At 39.8% G+C, this 16,056-nt stretch overlaps 1 protein-coding gene and 21 non-coding genes across 23 annotated transcripts in view; 21 read left to right on the top strand and 1 right to left on the bottom strand.

Annotated features, from left to right (window-relative positions):
* LOC108711339 (zinc finger protein 789) overlaps window positions 1–11,598 on the bottom strand; it is a 23,901-nt gene extending 12,303 nt beyond the window's left edge. The window contains exon 1 of one of the 2 annotated variants that reach the window (XM_018252979.2): window positions 11,517–11,598. The gene's annotated coding sequence lies outside the window, so the exon portion shown is untranslated. The remainder of the gene's footprint in view (window positions 1–11,516) is intronic. The other variant, XM_041586724.1, reaches the window with a different exon arrangement.
* On the top strand, window positions 171–242 carry trnad-guc. Its single transcript has one exon. It is a non-coding gene; the product is annotated as a tRNA-Asp (tRNA).
* On the top strand, window positions 487–558 carry trnad-guc. The gene has a single exon. It is a non-coding gene; the product is annotated as a tRNA-Asp (tRNA).
* Window positions 752–823, top strand: trnad-guc. The gene has a single exon. It is a non-coding gene; the product is annotated as a tRNA-Asp (tRNA).
* trnad-guc lies at window positions 1,017–1,088 on the top strand. The gene has a single exon. It is a non-coding gene; the product is annotated as a tRNA-Asp (tRNA).
* trnad-guc lies at window positions 1,333–1,404 on the top strand. Its single transcript has one exon. It is a non-coding gene; the product is annotated as a tRNA-Asp (tRNA).
* trnad-guc lies at window positions 1,649–1,720 on the top strand. The gene has a single exon. It is a non-coding gene; the product is annotated as a tRNA-Asp (tRNA).
* Window positions 1,965–2,036, top strand: trnad-guc. The gene has a single exon. It is a non-coding gene; the product is annotated as a tRNA-Asp (tRNA).
* trnad-guc lies at window positions 2,281–2,352 on the top strand. The gene has a single exon. It is a non-coding gene; the product is annotated as a tRNA-Asp (tRNA).
* Window positions 2,597–2,668, top strand: trnad-guc. The gene has a single exon. It is a non-coding gene; the product is annotated as a tRNA-Asp (tRNA).
* On the top strand, window positions 2,913–2,984 carry trnad-guc. The gene has a single exon. It is a non-coding gene; the product is annotated as a tRNA-Asp (tRNA).
* On the top strand, window positions 3,229–3,300 carry trnad-guc. Its single transcript has one exon. It is a non-coding gene; the product is annotated as a tRNA-Asp (tRNA).
* On the top strand, window positions 3,545–3,616 carry trnad-guc. The gene has a single exon. It is a non-coding gene; the product is annotated as a tRNA-Asp (tRNA).
* Window positions 3,861–3,932, top strand: trnad-guc. The gene has a single exon. It is a non-coding gene; the product is annotated as a tRNA-Asp (tRNA).
* trnad-guc lies at window positions 4,177–4,248 on the top strand. Its single transcript has one exon. It is a non-coding gene; the product is annotated as a tRNA-Asp (tRNA).
* trnad-guc lies at window positions 4,442–4,513 on the top strand. The gene has a single exon. It is a non-coding gene; the product is annotated as a tRNA-Asp (tRNA).
* On the top strand, window positions 4,758–4,829 carry trnad-guc. The gene has a single exon. It is a non-coding gene; the product is annotated as a tRNA-Asp (tRNA).
* trnad-guc lies at window positions 5,074–5,145 on the top strand. Its single transcript has one exon. It is a non-coding gene; the product is annotated as a tRNA-Asp (tRNA).
* Window positions 5,390–5,461, top strand: trnad-guc. The gene has a single exon. It is a non-coding gene; the product is annotated as a tRNA-Asp (tRNA).
* On the top strand, window positions 5,706–5,777 carry trnad-guc. Its single transcript has one exon. It is a non-coding gene; the product is annotated as a tRNA-Asp (tRNA).
* On the top strand, window positions 6,022–6,093 carry trnad-guc. The gene has a single exon. It is a non-coding gene; the product is annotated as a tRNA-Asp (tRNA).
* Window positions 6,287–6,358, top strand: trnad-guc. The gene has a single exon. It is a non-coding gene; the product is annotated as a tRNA-Asp (tRNA).
* Window positions 11,599–16,056: the final 4,458 nt, after the last annotated feature.

Below are 16,056 nucleotides of genomic sequence, written 5' to 3' on the forward strand. Positions count from 1 at the left end.
ACTATAATACCAGTATTTACTATTTACAGTATTTACTATTAGTGGGGTTTTTCACCTATTGTGAGTTTTTCAGGATATGTGTCTGTGTCAAACATAAATCCACATATGTACAATATTTCTAACCAAATGGTAGCCTACTGGAAAAATGACAAAAAACTTTATACAACCAGTCCTCGTTAGTATAGTGGTGAGTATCCCCGCCTGTCACGCGGGAGACCGGGGTTCAATTCCCCGACGGGGAGGTGTTATTTTGCACAAATATGGATGCTGTACATGGGGAGCTATGATACCAGCAGGAAGTGAAAAGTTGCTGGGAACCATAATACCAGTATTTACTATTTACAGTATTTACTATTAGTGGGGTTTTTCACCTATTGTGAGTTTTTCAGGATATGTGTCTGTGTCAAACATAAATCTACATATGTACAATATTTCTAACCAAATGGTAGCCTACTGGAAAAATGACAAAAAACTTTACACAACCAGTCCTCGTTAGTATAGTGGTGAGTATCCCCGCCTGTCACGCGGGAGACCGGGGTTCAATTCCCCGACGGGGAGGTGTTATTTTGCACAAATATGGATGCTGTTCATGGGGAGCTACTATTTACAGCATTTACTATTAGTGGGTTTTTTCACCTATTGTGAGTTTTCCAGGATATGTGTCAGTGTCAAACATAAATCCACATATGTACAATATTTCTAACCAAATGGTAGCCTACTGGAAAAATGACAAAAAACTTTACACAACCTTTCCTCGTTAGTATAGTGGTGAGTATCCCCGCCTGTCACGCGGGAGACCGGGGTTCAATTCCCCGACGGGGAGGTGTTATTTTGCACAAATATGGATGCTGTTCATGGGGAGCTACTATTTACAGCATTTACTACTAGTGGGTTTTTTCACCTATTGTGAGTTTTTCAGGATATGTGTCAGTGTCAAACATAAATCCACATATGTACAATATTTCTAACCAAATGGTAGCCTACTGGAAAAATGACAAAAAACTTTACACAACCAGTCCTCGTTAGTATAGTGGTGAGTATCCCCGCCTGTCACGCGGGAGACCGGGGTTCAATTCCCCGACGGGGAGGTGTGATTTTGCACAAATATGGATGCTGTACATGGGGAGCTATGATACCAGCAGGAAGTGAAAAGTTGCTGGGAACTATAATGCCAGTATTTACTATTTACAGTATTTACTATTAGTGGGGTTTTTCACCTATTGTGAGTTTTTCAGGATATGTGTCTGTGTCAAACATAAATCCACATATGTACAATATTTCTAACCAAATGGTAGCGTACTGGAAAGATGACAAAAAACTTTACACAACCAGTCCTCGTTAGTATAGTGGTGAGTATCCCCGCCTGTCACGTGGGAGACCGGGGTTCAATTCCCCGACGGGGAGGTGTGATTTTGCACAAATATGGATGCTGTACATGGGGAGCTATGATACCAGCAGGAAGTGAAAAGTTGCTGGGAACTATAATACCAGTATTTACTATTTACAGTATTTACTATTAGTGGGGTTTTTCACCTATTGTGAGTTTTTCAGGATATGTGTCAGTGTCAAACATAAATCCACATATGTACAATATTTCTAACCAAATGGTAGCCTACTGGAAAAATGACAAAAAACTTTACACAACCAGTCCTCGTTAGTATAGTGGTGAGTATCCCCGCCTGTCACGCAGGAGACCGGGGTTCAATTCCCCGACGGGGAGGTGTGATTTTGCACAAATATGGATGCTGTACATGGGGAGCTATGATACCAGCAGGAAGTGAAAAGTTGCTGGGAACTATAATACCAGTATTTACTATTTACAGTATTTACTATTAGTGGGGTTTTTCACCTATTGTGAGTTTTTCAGGATATGTGTCTGTGTCAAACATAAATCCACATATGTACAATATTTCTAACCAAATGGTAGCCTACTGGAAAAATGACAAATAACTTTACACAACCAGTCCTCGTTAGTATAGTGGTGAGTATCCCCGCCTGTCACGCGGGAGACCGGGGTTCAATTCCCCGACAGGGAGGTGTGATTTTGCACAAATATGGATGCTGTACATGGGGAGCTATGATACCAGCAGGAAGTGAAAAGTTGCTGGGAACTATAATGCCAGTATTTACTATTTACAGTATTTACTATTAGTGGGGTTTTTCACCTATTGTGAGTTTTTCAGGATATGTGTCTGTGTCAAACATAAATCCACATATGTACAATATTTCTAACCAAATGGTAGCGTACTGGAAAGATGACAAAAAACTTTACACAACCAGTCCTCGTTAGTATAGTGGTGAGTATCCCCGCCTGTCACGTGGGAGACCGGGGTTCAATTCCCCGACGGGGAGGTGTGATTTTGCACAAATATGGATGCTGTACATGGGGAGCTATGATACCAGCAGGAAGTGAAAAGTTGCTGGGAACTATAATACCAGTATTTACTATTTACAGTATTTACTATTAGTGGGGTTTTTCACCTATTGTGAGTTTTTCAGGATATGTGTCTGTGTCAAACATAAATCCACATATGTACAATATTTCTAACCAAATGGTAGCCTACTGGAAAAATGACAAAAAACTTTACACAACCAGTCCTCGTTAGTATAGTGGTGAGTATCCCCGCCTGTCACGCGGGAGACCGGGGTTCAATTCCCCGACGGGGAGGTGTGATTTTGCACAAATATGGATGCTGTACATGGGGAGCTATGATACCAGCAGGAAGTGAAAAGTTGCTGGGAACTATAATACCAGTATTTACTATTTACAGTATTTACTATTAGTGGGGTTTTTCACCTATTGTGAGTTTTTCAGGATATGTGTCTGTGTCAAACATAAATCCACATATGTACAATATTTCTAACCAAATGGTAGCCTACTGGAAAAATGACAAAAAACTTTACACAACCAGTCCTCGTTAGTATAGTGGTGAGTATCCCCGCCTGTCACGCGGGAGACCGGGGTTCAATTCCCCGACGGGGAGGTGTGATTTTGCACAAATATGGATGCTGTACATGGGGAGCTATGATACCAGCAGGAAGTGAAAAGTTGCTGGGAACTATAATACCAGTATTTACTATTTACAGTATTTACTATTAGTGGGGTTTTTCACCTATTGTGAGTTTTTCAGGATATGTGTCTGTGTCAAACATAAATCCACATATGTACAATATTTCTAACCAAATGGTAGCCTACTGGAAAAATGACAAAAAACTTTACACAACCAGTCCTCGTTAGTATAGTGGTGAGTATCCCCGCCTGTCACGCGGGAGACCGGGGTTCAATTCCCCGACGGGGAGGTGTGATTTTGCACAAATATGGATGCTGTACATGGGGAGCTATGATACCAGCAGGAAGTGAAAAGTTGCTGGGAACTATAATACCAGTATTTACTATTTACAGTATTTACTATTAGTGGGGTTTTTCACCTATTGTGAGTTTTTCAGGATATGTGTCTGTGTCAAACATAAATCCACATATGTACAATATTTCTAACCAAATGGTAGCCTACTGGAAAAATGACAAAAAACTTTACACAACCAGTCCTCGTTAGTATAGTGGTGAGTATCCCCGCCTGTCACGCGGGAGACCGGGGTTCAATTCCCCGACGGGGAGGTGTGATTTTGCACAAATATGGATGCTGTACATGGGGAGCTATGATACCAGCAGGAAGTGAAAAGTTGCTGGGAACTATAATACCAGTATTTACTATTTACAGTATTTACTATTAGTGGGGTTTTTCACCTATTGTGAGTTTTTCAGGATATGTGTCTGTGTCAAACATAAATCCACATATGTACAATATTTCTAACCAAATGGTAGCGTACTGGAAAGATGACAAAAAACTTTACACAACCAGTCCTCGTTAGTATAGTGGTGAGTATCCCCGCCTGTCACGCGGGAGACCGGGGTTCAATTCCCCGACGGGGAGGTGTGATTTTGCACAAATATGGATGCTGTACATGGGGAGCTATGATACCAGCAGGAAGTGAAAAGTTGCTGGGAACTATAATACCAGTATTTACTATTTACAGTATTTACTATTAGTGGGGTTTTTCACCTATTGTGAGTTTTTCAGGATATGTGTCTGTGTCAAACATAAATCCACATATGTACAATATTTCTAACCAAATGGTAGCCTACTGGAAAAATGACAAAAAACTTTACACAACCAGTCCTCGTTAGTATAGTGGTGAGTATCCCCGCCTGTCACGCGGGAGACCGGGGTTCAATTCCCCGACGGGGAGGTGTTATTTTGCACAAATATGGATGCTGTTCATGGGGAGCTACTATTTACAGCATTTACTATTAGTGGGTTTTTTCACCTATTGTGAGTTTTTCAGGATATGTGTCAGTGTCAAACATAAATCCACATATGTACAATATTTCTAACCAAATGGTAGCCTACTGGAAAAATGACAAAAAACTTTACACAACCAGTCCTCGTTAGTATAGTGGTGAGTATCCCCGCCTGTCACGCGGGAGACCGGGGTTCAATTCCCCGACGGGGAGGTGTGATTTTGCACAAATATGGATGCTGTACATGGGGAGCTATGATACCAGCAGGAAGTGAAAAGTTGCTGGGAACTATAATACCAGTATTTACTATTTACAGCATTTACTATTAGTGGGGTTTTTCACCTATTGTGATTTTTTCAGGATATGTGTCTGTGTCAAACATAAATCCACATATGTACAATATTTATAACCAAATGGTAGCCTACTGGAAAAATGACAAAAAACTTTATACAACCAGTCCTCGTTAGTATAGTGGTGAGTATCCCCGCCTGTCACGCGGGAGACCGGGGTTCAATTCCCCGACGGGGAGGTGTTATTTTGCACAAATATGGATGCTGTACATGGGGAGCTATGATACCAGCAGGAAGTGAAAAGTTGCTGGGAACTATAATACCAGTATTTACTATTTACAGTATTTACTATTAGTGGGGGTTTTCACCTATTGTGAGTTTTTCAGGATATGTGTCTGTGTCAAACATAAATCCACATATGTACAATATTTCTAACCAAATGGTAGCCTACTGGAAAAATGACAAAAAACTTTATACAACCAGTCCTCGTTAGTATAGTGGTGAGTATCCCCGCCTGTCACGCGGGAGACCGGGGTTCAATTCCCCGACGGGGAGGTGTTATTTTGCACAAATATGGATGCTGTACATGGGGAGCTATGATACCAGCAGGAAGTGAAAAGTTGCTGGGAACCATAATACCAGTATTTACTATTTACAGTATTTACTATTAGTGGGGTTTTTCACCTATTGTGAGTTTTTCAGGATATGTGTCTGTGTCAAACATAAATCTACATATGTACAATATTTCTAACCAAATGGTAGCCTACTGGAAAAATGACAAAAAACTTTACACAACCAGTCCTCGTTAGTATAGTGGTGAGTATCCCCGCCTGTCACGCGGGAGACCGGGGTTCAATTCCCCGACGGGGAGGTGTGATATTGCACAAATATGGATGCTGTACATGGGGAGCTATGATACCAGCAGGAAGTGAAAAGTTGCTGGGAACTATAATACCAGTATTTACTATTTACAGTATTTACTATTAGGGGGGTTTTTCACCTATTGTGAGTTTTTCAGGATATGTGTCTGTGTCAAACATAAATCCACATATGTACAATATTTCTAACCAAATGGTAGCGTACTGGAAAGATGACAAAAAACTTTACACAACCAGTCCTCGTTAGTATAGTGGTGAGTATCCCCGCCTGTCACGCGGGAGACCGGGGTTCAATTCCCCGACGGGGAGGTGTGATTTTGCACAAATATGGATGCTGTACATGGGGAGCTATGATACCAGCAGGAAGTGAAAAGTTGCTGGGAACTATAATACCAGTATTTACTATTTACAGTATTTACTATTAGTGGGGTTTTTCACCTATTGTGAGTTTTTCAGGATATGTGTCTGTGTCAAACATAAATCCACATATGTACAATATTTCTAACCAAATGGTAGCCTACTGGAAAAATGACAAAAAACTTTACACAACCAGTCCTCGTTAGTATAGTGGTGAGTATCCCCGCCTGTCACGCGGGAGACCGGGGTTCAATTCCCCGACGGGGAGGTGTTATTTTGCACAAATATGGATGCTGTTCATGGGGAGCTACTATTTACAGCATTTACTACTAGTGGGTTTTTTCACCTATTGTGAGTTTTTCAGGATATGTGTCAGTGTCAAACATAAATCCACATATGTACAATATTTCTAACCAAATGGTAGCCTACTGGAAAAATGACAAAAAACTTTACACAACCAGTCCTCGTTAGTATAGTGGTGAGTATCCCCGCCTGTCACGTGGGAGACCGGGGTTCAATTCCCCGACGGGGAGGTGTGATTTTGCACAAATATGGATGCTGTACATGGGGAGCTATGATACCAGCAGGAAGTGAAAAGTTATTAGGAACTATAATACCAGTGTTTGCTATTTATTTCCCCCTGCATTGTGCACACTTGTGACACCTCTATTGTTCATGCCTGCAAAGACCTGTACTGTTCACACCTGAGATTTAGAATGAAACTGCCCACATTGTTCACCTGTTCACACCTCATACAAAATGCAGATGGAGCAGAAGCACTGTGTCATTGTATGCAGTACAGAGGGGTAAGAGTATGTTCTGGGGATTTGTTAGCATTTGAAAATTGTTGGTATGGGCCCTAAGGTGTTAAATCACTTGCTGGGGTGGTGCTGTGTTATCCACAGGGAATGAGGAGGCATATGGATGGGTAAGTCTTAGTATGACAACTTTTTTTTTTTACATATGAGTGATATCCCTGCAGAGAGCAACAACCATTAATGTGGATATGGTCTTGTAGTAATACGGGTGTGGTTTAATGTGGGTGTGTTTTAAAACAGGGAGTGGCTAACACTGGCTTGAATTATCAGCCCTTCACTTTATAGGCCAGAAAAATTCTGGCCCTTGGTACCAGAGAAGTTGGACAGCGCTGCTATAGAAACGTAATTTATAAATGTTCTTATTTGCTTGCAGCCTTACATAACATACACTATACTCACTGTAACAATACACTAACACTCCTGATAATAACCCTGACCTATGTGTAATGCTTTAATATAATTACCTATTACAAAGTATGATGTGTAATACACTTATTTGCAACTTTTTTATTTCATAGTAGTACTTTCTGGATTTCAAAGATAAAAGGAAAAAAATTACCCATGTCCTCTGGTTCTGCTATTTTTGCTCCATATTGCCAATAAAATGCATCAACTCTTAACAAAATGTATTTGATTTTCTAGAAAGTTATACTAATAATTGACATATATGGAATTCTGAATTTGTTTTGAGATACCATTAAATCTCAACAAATCATACGTAGTTCGGCTGAACTGCAAGTGTTCAGACAAATCAAATGGAATCTCTTAAAGTCATGTGATGTTAAAGCTCTGGAAAACTCTAGAAAACGTTTTATTTGTTAATTTCTGAAATGTTTTTATATTTCATAAACATGAATATGCAAACAATTCTAATAATACAGATTCTGTTCTGTACACAGTTTTTTTTGTGTAGTATAATCGTATGCATTTTAATATAAAAAAAAACACATTCTGATTTAAATGTTTTAACAGTGACATTTGTTGGGATCTGGTAAGAACCAAACACTGGCCATACGCTGACCAACAAAAAACCTGATAATAGTCCTAGAGACAGTGCCAGGAGTTCAAGGCAACCCAGTCAGCTGCATCACTATTGGCGTGCATGCACACAAGAAAATAAACACACAAGAGAGCACACGTATGCACCAACAGGAGCGTGCATGCTTTGACTGCCTGGAGCACAACACCAATGCCCCATAATGGGAAGTATCCAGAACAAAAATCCAGCAGCACACTTGAATTGATGCAATAATCCGTAGTGTTTATTAGCCTATATATGAACAAACATATGGGCTAATAAACACTACGGATTATTGCATCAATTCAAGTGTGCTGCTGGATTTTTGTTCTGGATGTGAAGTGTACCCAAAAAGCAGGCGAGGGTCTTCCAGTTCAGCACCTGAGACCCACACGGGTTTAATGAAGGTAGAGCACTCCTAATTACTATTACCATAATGGGAAGTAGGCCTGGACTAAGGTTAGGTGATGGAAAAGGTATGTGCCTAGTGCCCCCCTAACACTGAGCCATAGTAATGAGTATCTTCTGCCTACCCCTAGTTCCGGCCTTGCCTGGAGAGAAGTCCCATTCTGTTTACAGTTTTGGTCTATTTTTAGGTTCTCCTTATTAAAAATGCTCTGTCAAAGGGAGGTTGGTAGCAGCTGCTCATAGGTAGCTAGAAATATGTTTTATTATTTCATGTGGGAACTAAAAGCCTGCTTGCAAGATAAAAAATAATTTTTGATTTGCATCAATATCAATTATTTTGTTTGACTTTTTTGTGCTAGAATTAGTTATTGAGTTAGCTCTAAAAGATCTGACAGAAAAGAGAGTCTACCAAAGATACATTGGATCTGTAATTTTCAAGTGTCCTGGTAACTCTGCAAAATGTTTTCTATTACAGTGGGGTCAGATATATATATATACAGTCATAATACTGAGTATACACACTCCAAGGCCAGATGTACAGTATATATACACAAAAATAGAAACAAAGGCACACTTAATTCAATGCTTTTGCAAAAAATCCGAGATTTTTCTTTTATTTAAGGGGAGATCCCAGCAAATGTTTCGGGGGCAAGCCCCTTCATCAAGCATTTGTGTATATTATATGGAAGCTCATGATTGCAGCAGAGCCAACATTGAGCACCTTACAGCTGTAAATATAAACAATTTTTCAGAACATAAAGGCAGAAAGAAGCTTTGGATTGTGTACAGAAAATGTATATAATTCGGGTGCACGGTTAAAACTTATTAACTTATAATACACAAAAGCCATAAATATCCTGTAAATTATATCCTTATAAACGGTGAATTATGATGTCATCAGTTATAAACGGTGAGTTCTGACGTCATTTCTGTCACATAACTCACTGAAACTTGTGTATTATAATAAATAAAGTACCCCCAGTTGAAAAATATGAGGATATTAGAAGTTACCTCAGAGTTCCATGACCTGTATAAAAACACTCGGCCTTCGGCCTCGTGTTTTTATATGGTCATGAAACTCCTCGGTAACTTATAATATCCTTATATTTTACAAGAGGGGGTACTTTATTCACTATATATATATATATATATATATATATATATATATATAGTGAATAAAGTACCCCTCTTGTAAAATATAAGGATATTATAAGTCACGAGGAGTTTCATGACCATATAAAAGGACGAGGCTGAAGGCCGAGAGTTTTTATACAGGTCATGGAACTCCGAGGTAACTTCTAATATCCTCATATTTTGCAACTGGGGGTACATTATTTATTACTAGACATTAAGCCCGTTAAATTAACGGGCGCTAGAACATATGTAGAAAATTCGCCAGAGACGGTCCGTGGGGCACATGCACAGTAGCGCAATCCCACGGACACAGGGACTGGACGCAGAGACACTTGAAGATTATTATATAGGATTATTGGGGGGCAGTGTGACAGGGATATACAGACATATAATAGATATTATTGGGGGGCAGTGTGTCAGGGATATACAGACATATAATAGATATTATTGGGGGGCAGTGTGACAGACATATAATAGATATTATTGGGGGGCAGTGTGACAGGGATATACAGACATATAATAGATATTATTGGGGGGCAGTGTGACAGGGATATAATAGATATTATTGGGGGGCAGTGTGACAGGGATATAATAGATATTATTGGGGGGGCAGTGTGACAGGGATATAATAGATATTATTGGGGGGGCAGTGTGACAGGGATATACAGACATATAATAGATATTATTGGGGGGCAGTGTGACAGGGATATAATAGATATTATTGGGGGGGCAGTGTGACAGGGATATACAGACATATAATAGATATTATTGGGGGGCAGTGTGACAGACAGGGGAGGGAACAGACGTTATTTGGGGGCAGTTGGAAAAGAAGACATAAGTGTTTCCCACACATTCCTATTGCCACACAGAGAAGGGATAAGAACTGTGGGTTCCAGTGTTAGACAGGCCCGGGGAAGTGTTAGACAGGCCGGGCCAGACCCCACTCTCACCTCGTTGAGTTGTCTCTCGGCCGCCTCCCGCAGGGCCGGGTCCATGGTGCCCCGCAGGGCCTCGATCAGGATGTTGGGGTCCATGTTAGCGCGTGTGGGAGCGGCAGAGTTGCGGGACTGTGGCACTGACCGAGGCTAAGAAGCAGCTGCGCACATGGAGCCGCCACACACCACAGCAACCGGCGCGAAAACCGGGCTGTAGCGCTGCCGCCATTAAGTGTCCCGTCTCGGAGCTTATGTCAGTGCCGCTATGCATGCTGGTGTTTGGGGGGACACAGAGGCAATTGAGCCCGGGGATAGCGGAGCGGGTGGGCGAGCTCAGTAGGGAGAGAGTCCGGGGAAGGCGGGCGCTTGGCAGCAGGAGTCTACAGGTCAGGGTAATACAGGGAAGTGTATGCTGCCCAACAGTCCCGTATTTCCCAACCCAGCCCGCAGTCCCACAGCGATACTTACACCTCCCGAAAAGCTCTCACACCAAATCCCTTAGCCGCAAATCTCATCACGCGAGATTGGCGTCGCGACTACACGGAAGCTAGAGGTCCCTGGGGCACATGGGCCGCTAGCGTAAATTCGCCAGAGACGGTCCGTGGGGCACATGCGCAGTAGCGCAATTCCACGGACACAGGGACTGGACGCAGAGACACTTGAAGATTATTATATAGGATAATACACAAGTTTATTGAGTCATGTGACAGAAATGACATCAGAACTCACCGTTTATAACCGATGACATCAGAACGCACCGTTTACAGGATGTTCATGGCTTTTGTGTATTGTATGTATGTATATATATATATATATATATATATATATATATATATATATATATATACATACACACATACATACAAATCTTTAAACCGGCACACCTTTAAAAAATCTTTGCCCTTTTAGTTTAGTACATTGTACACAAGTCCAACCCAGATTTATCATAGCCCAGATCTATCCCAGCAGAGAATTTTAGAGATTGTCAGATTGTTATGGATCAGTATGGTACAGTCTACTACTTATAGAGAACAACCAAATCCATAGAAAAATCTAAATTGTTTAAATATGATTCAGTAGGAAAAGTCAATGTTGTCTGCATAACACATTCCATACCTTTATCAGCATTCAGTGACCATATGAAAAGCAGTGCACACTAGCAAAATACATGGGAACTATACTAAAAAAGATCTCACTCTGCACTGCATTGTATTTCTCCTCCTTAAACCCAGCCAGCTATGGGAACGTTCAGCCTAGAATTCAGCTCAGTATGATAATGGCACTTCACTCCAATAGATAAATCAAAGTACTCAGCACACAGTGTGCAAAACAGTTTCCCTTAATAAGCTGTAACATCAAAGAATCACAGCACACTCACCGTTCAGAAAAGACGACAGATTTCAGATACAGGCTCCGCCTCAAGCTCAGTCAGCCAGACACAACAGTGATTAGCTGCAAGCTACCACATGACCATAGTGCTGCATTCTGGGAAATGAAGTGTTTTAGAGACATTAGTGTATGAAAAGACCATTATTCTGTTTCAGTCGTGGTGCAGTGTTAGTGCAAATGCTCCTCATGTAGACAGCCACTGTTCTTGCAGAGGAAGGTTTATGATCATCATGTTTTACTTCTTTTAAGTAGGATTCAACACGAAAATAATGCATGTGTTGTTTACAAAAGAAAAATTACTTTGAAAACTGGAACAGTAAAAAAACAGCTTGCAGGGCTGCACTTTTATATTCTCAAAGGGTAAAAAGCCCAACTCAAGCTTTATAGAACTCACACTGGGCAAATGAATTACTAGTAAATATATAAGAGATTATATAAAACTGCATGTGCAGTGTACAAAGCAGCCTCTGACTGCCAATCTGTGGGTTCTGCCAGAGGGGCTGCTGTAAGTTGCCACATTTATAGGGCTGGTAGGGGCTGTTTGGGCTGCTGTTTGGCCTGTTTAGGTCTCTGTGTACCTAAAATGCCAGGGCCTATTTTGAATCTCAGTCCAGACCTGGTGTAAAGCACAATTTAGAGAGCAAGGCACCATGCTTTTTATTTACAATGTAGTCAGGGAGGGATTTGCAGCGCGGGCACCCCTAGGCTGTGCGTACCTAGAGCCTAGAGCGATCCACAAGACCTATAAGTGCGGATCCCTTACTGTTTTGATATTATGATTGATTGTTCCAGAACCTAGGCATTCATCTGTGCTCTGTGTGCACCGGGCCAGTGGATTTTATATATATATATATATATATAATACACAAAAGCCATGAATATCTTGTAAATTATATCCTTATAAACGGTGAGTACTGATGTCATCAGTTATAAACGGTGAGTTCTGATGTCATTTCTGTCACATGACTCACTGAAATTTGTGTATTATAATAAATAAAGTACCCCCAGTTGCAAAATATGAGGATATTAGAAGTTACCTCGGAGTTCCATGACCTGTATAAAAACACTCGGCCTTCGGCCTCGTGTTTTTATATGGTCATGAAACTCCTCGGTAACTTATAATATCCTTATATTTTACAAGAGGGGGTACTTTATTCACTATATATATATATATATATATATATATATATATATATATATATATATATAAAAAACAAGGGAAAGTTGTGCTTACCACTAGTTTTTAAAATCATTAGGCGGGGGTGCAATGAGGGTGTGACCACAAAATACATATAGACAAATACAAGATTCCTCTGCACTCAACCCATTATCAATATATTTAAGACAGAGAATGTCTTAAATATATTGATAATGGGTTGAGTGCAGAGGAATCTTGTATTTGTCTATATGTATTTTGTGGTCACACCCTCATTGCACCCCCGCCTAATGATTTTAAAAACTAGTGGTGAGCACAACTTTCCCTTGTTTGTTATAGTTCTACAGGAGCAGTGACCAGCTCCATGTTGTAGCTCCCACCCCCTCCAACTATAGTCAGGTGATCCCACTGGTGTCTAATAAAAGGGCAGCCAAGTTTGGGAGTTTTACTTTGAAAGCAGCTAGTAAGTTGCAGGTAAAACGTGTTCGTCCCTTTTATAGAATGTATAATGAAACCATAGAATTCTTAATGAATCAAATGAGAATTGAGCATAGGACTGGCCAGATATGGGATGACTTTGAAGTAGTTGGCCAGCTTAAATATATTGCAATTTATGGACAAACAATCCCTGTTTTGTTTAAAGGGTAAGGCATTTTTCAGTAGCAGTATGCACAAAATGTCTCTGTCTTAAATATATTGATAATGGGTTGAGTGCAGAGGAATCTTGTATTTGTCTATATGTATTTTGTGGTCACACCCTCATTGCACCCCCGCCTAATGATTTTAAAAACTAGTGGTGAGCACAACTTTCCCTTGTTTGTTATAGTTCTACAAGAGCAGTGACCAGCTCCATGTTGTAGCTCCCACCCCCTCCAACTATAGTCAGGTGATCCCACTGGTGTCTAATAAAAGGGCAGCCAAGTTTGGGAGTTTTACTTTGAAAGCAGCTAGTAAGTTGCAGGTAAAACGCATTCGTCCCTTTTATAAAATGTATAATGAAACCATAGAATTCTTAATGAATCAAATGAAAATTTGAGCATAGGACTGGCCAGATATGGGATGACTTTGACGTAGTTGGCCAGCTTAAATATATTGCAATATATGGACAAACAATCCCTGTTTTGTTTAAAGGGTAAGGCATTTTTCAGTAGCAGTATGCACAAAATGTCTCTGTCTTAAATATATTGATAATGGGTTGAGTGCAGAGGAATCTTGTATTTGTCTATATATATATATATATATATATATATATATATATATATATATATATATATATATTGAATAAAGTACCCCCTTTTGTAAAATATAAGGATATTATAAGTTACCGAGGAGTTTCATGACCATGTAAAAACATGAGGCCGAAGGCCGAGTGTTTTTATACAGGTCAGGAAACTCCGAGGTAACTTCTAATATCCTCATATTTTGCAACTGGGGGTACTTTATTTATTATAATACACAAGTTTCGGTGAGTCATGTGACAGAAATGACATCAGAACTCACCGTTTATAACTGATGACATCAGAACTCACCGTTTATAAGGGTATAATTTACAGGATATTCATGGCTTTTGTGTATTGTATTATATATATATATATATATATATATATATATATATATATATATATATATATATATATATATATATATATATATATATATATATATATATATATATATATATATATATATATATATATATAATACAAATGTTAGTAACAGCACTCACGCTTTGCAGTATCTTTGCGGTGCACGTCCCATGAGGTCTCTGGTCAGTCCTCCATGATATATATAGTTTGATTAAGAAACAGCACTCGCCATAAATGCTCAATATTTTGTATTAAATGGTAAAACAGTTACATCACCATATATGTGCACATACATAGAAGCGACGTTTCGAGCCGAAAAGGCTCTTTCTCAAGCCATGTGAAACAATGGTGTAAAAGTGCATACAAAGTCCATAGCGTCCTTTATAGTCCAGCAGGGGAAGTGACATAGTGCATTCTTGTTCATACTCTCTGTAGGGCTTCCACCCTGTAACCTGCATAAAATGTACATAGCCTTACAGATATATATACATAGGCAATTACTAAACACATCTTTTCTGATATCCTTCAATTATCAAAGAAACAGATATAGATCATAGTCTCTATTAAGACCATGTGGGTGGAGTGAATTTAATTTATTAATCCACCAAACTTCCCTTTGTTTTAATCTCAGTTCCCGATCCCGTCCTCTCTTAAGTGGAGGTACAGTTTCCAACACCATGAATCGTAACTGGTCGACCGTATGGCCAAATTCTTTAAAATGTCTAGAAAGTGGCAACGCCAAATTGCCTGATTTAATGGTAGATTTATGTTGCGAAATACGTGACTTAATAGAGACTGACCTAAAAAAAAGCGGTAGAGAGATGGGTTATATGACGGCCATTAGAATTTTACAGTAATTTAGTGCTGTTATCCAGTTTCAGATATTAGAATAGTAACATCATATTACAAACGTAGCTGGAACCCCTGAACAGACCTTCCACTCTTCTTCAAACTTATATTTTTCGTAACAAGTAACAGCTATGTAGCAATTATGGCAACAAGTGGGAAGTGATATATAATGTTACTGAATATTTGGTTTTAATTGTTTTTAACATTGTATTAGTGTGTGGGTTTTGTTATACTGTATTTTATTTTTGTGTAATGTTTTTTATTATTTATGTTGACTGGGATATGTATATTTGTCGTGCTTTAATGATGAGGTGGACACGTCATCTTTAATTGGCCAAGTACCGGTTTTTCCCGCCAATCTAGGTACTTAAAGCATTTGTGTGTTAGTATTTGTTACTTTGAAAAAGACCTCGGATGAGGTCGAAACGTTAGACTCTTGCAATAAATTTTCTATAATTTTCATAAGTCCTGTGAGTGCGGATCTTATTTGTGCATGTGGAGTTCGAAATTGTCGATGCTGCACCCAGGCGTTCAAAAGCTATTTTTCGAGAGTGCTGGCTTCTTGGAGGACTGTATTGGATTAATTTAAGCCTTGCACCCGTGAGTTTTGAAATATGAAAACCAATGAATTTACCAAAATGCTAATACTTGGATTTGCTTGGTTAACACAATTTGGACTGACGTTCCGAGATTGCTCCCAGAGGTCTCTAATGGTCTGTAAAGGGGACTTGCTACTCGATACATGGAACTGTCTGTGAGTTTTTCCATTTTCTCACTACACCTGCTACCCGCAGTTGGAGAGGTGATCCGGATGGAGTGCCGTAAGCATGTTTTAATTACATCTATTGCCCGCAGCTGGATAGGTGATCCGGACCGAGAGCCGCCAGCATGATCTTACTACATCCACTATCCGCGGTTGGAGGGGTGGTCTGGACTGA

This window comes from Xenopus laevis, chromosome 3L (assembly GCF_017654675.1).
Source record: "Xenopus laevis strain J_2021 chromosome 3L, Xenopus_laevis_v10.1, whole genome shotgun sequence".
Lineage (NCBI taxonomy): Eukaryota > Metazoa > Chordata > Amphibia > Anura > Pipidae > Xenopus > Xenopus laevis.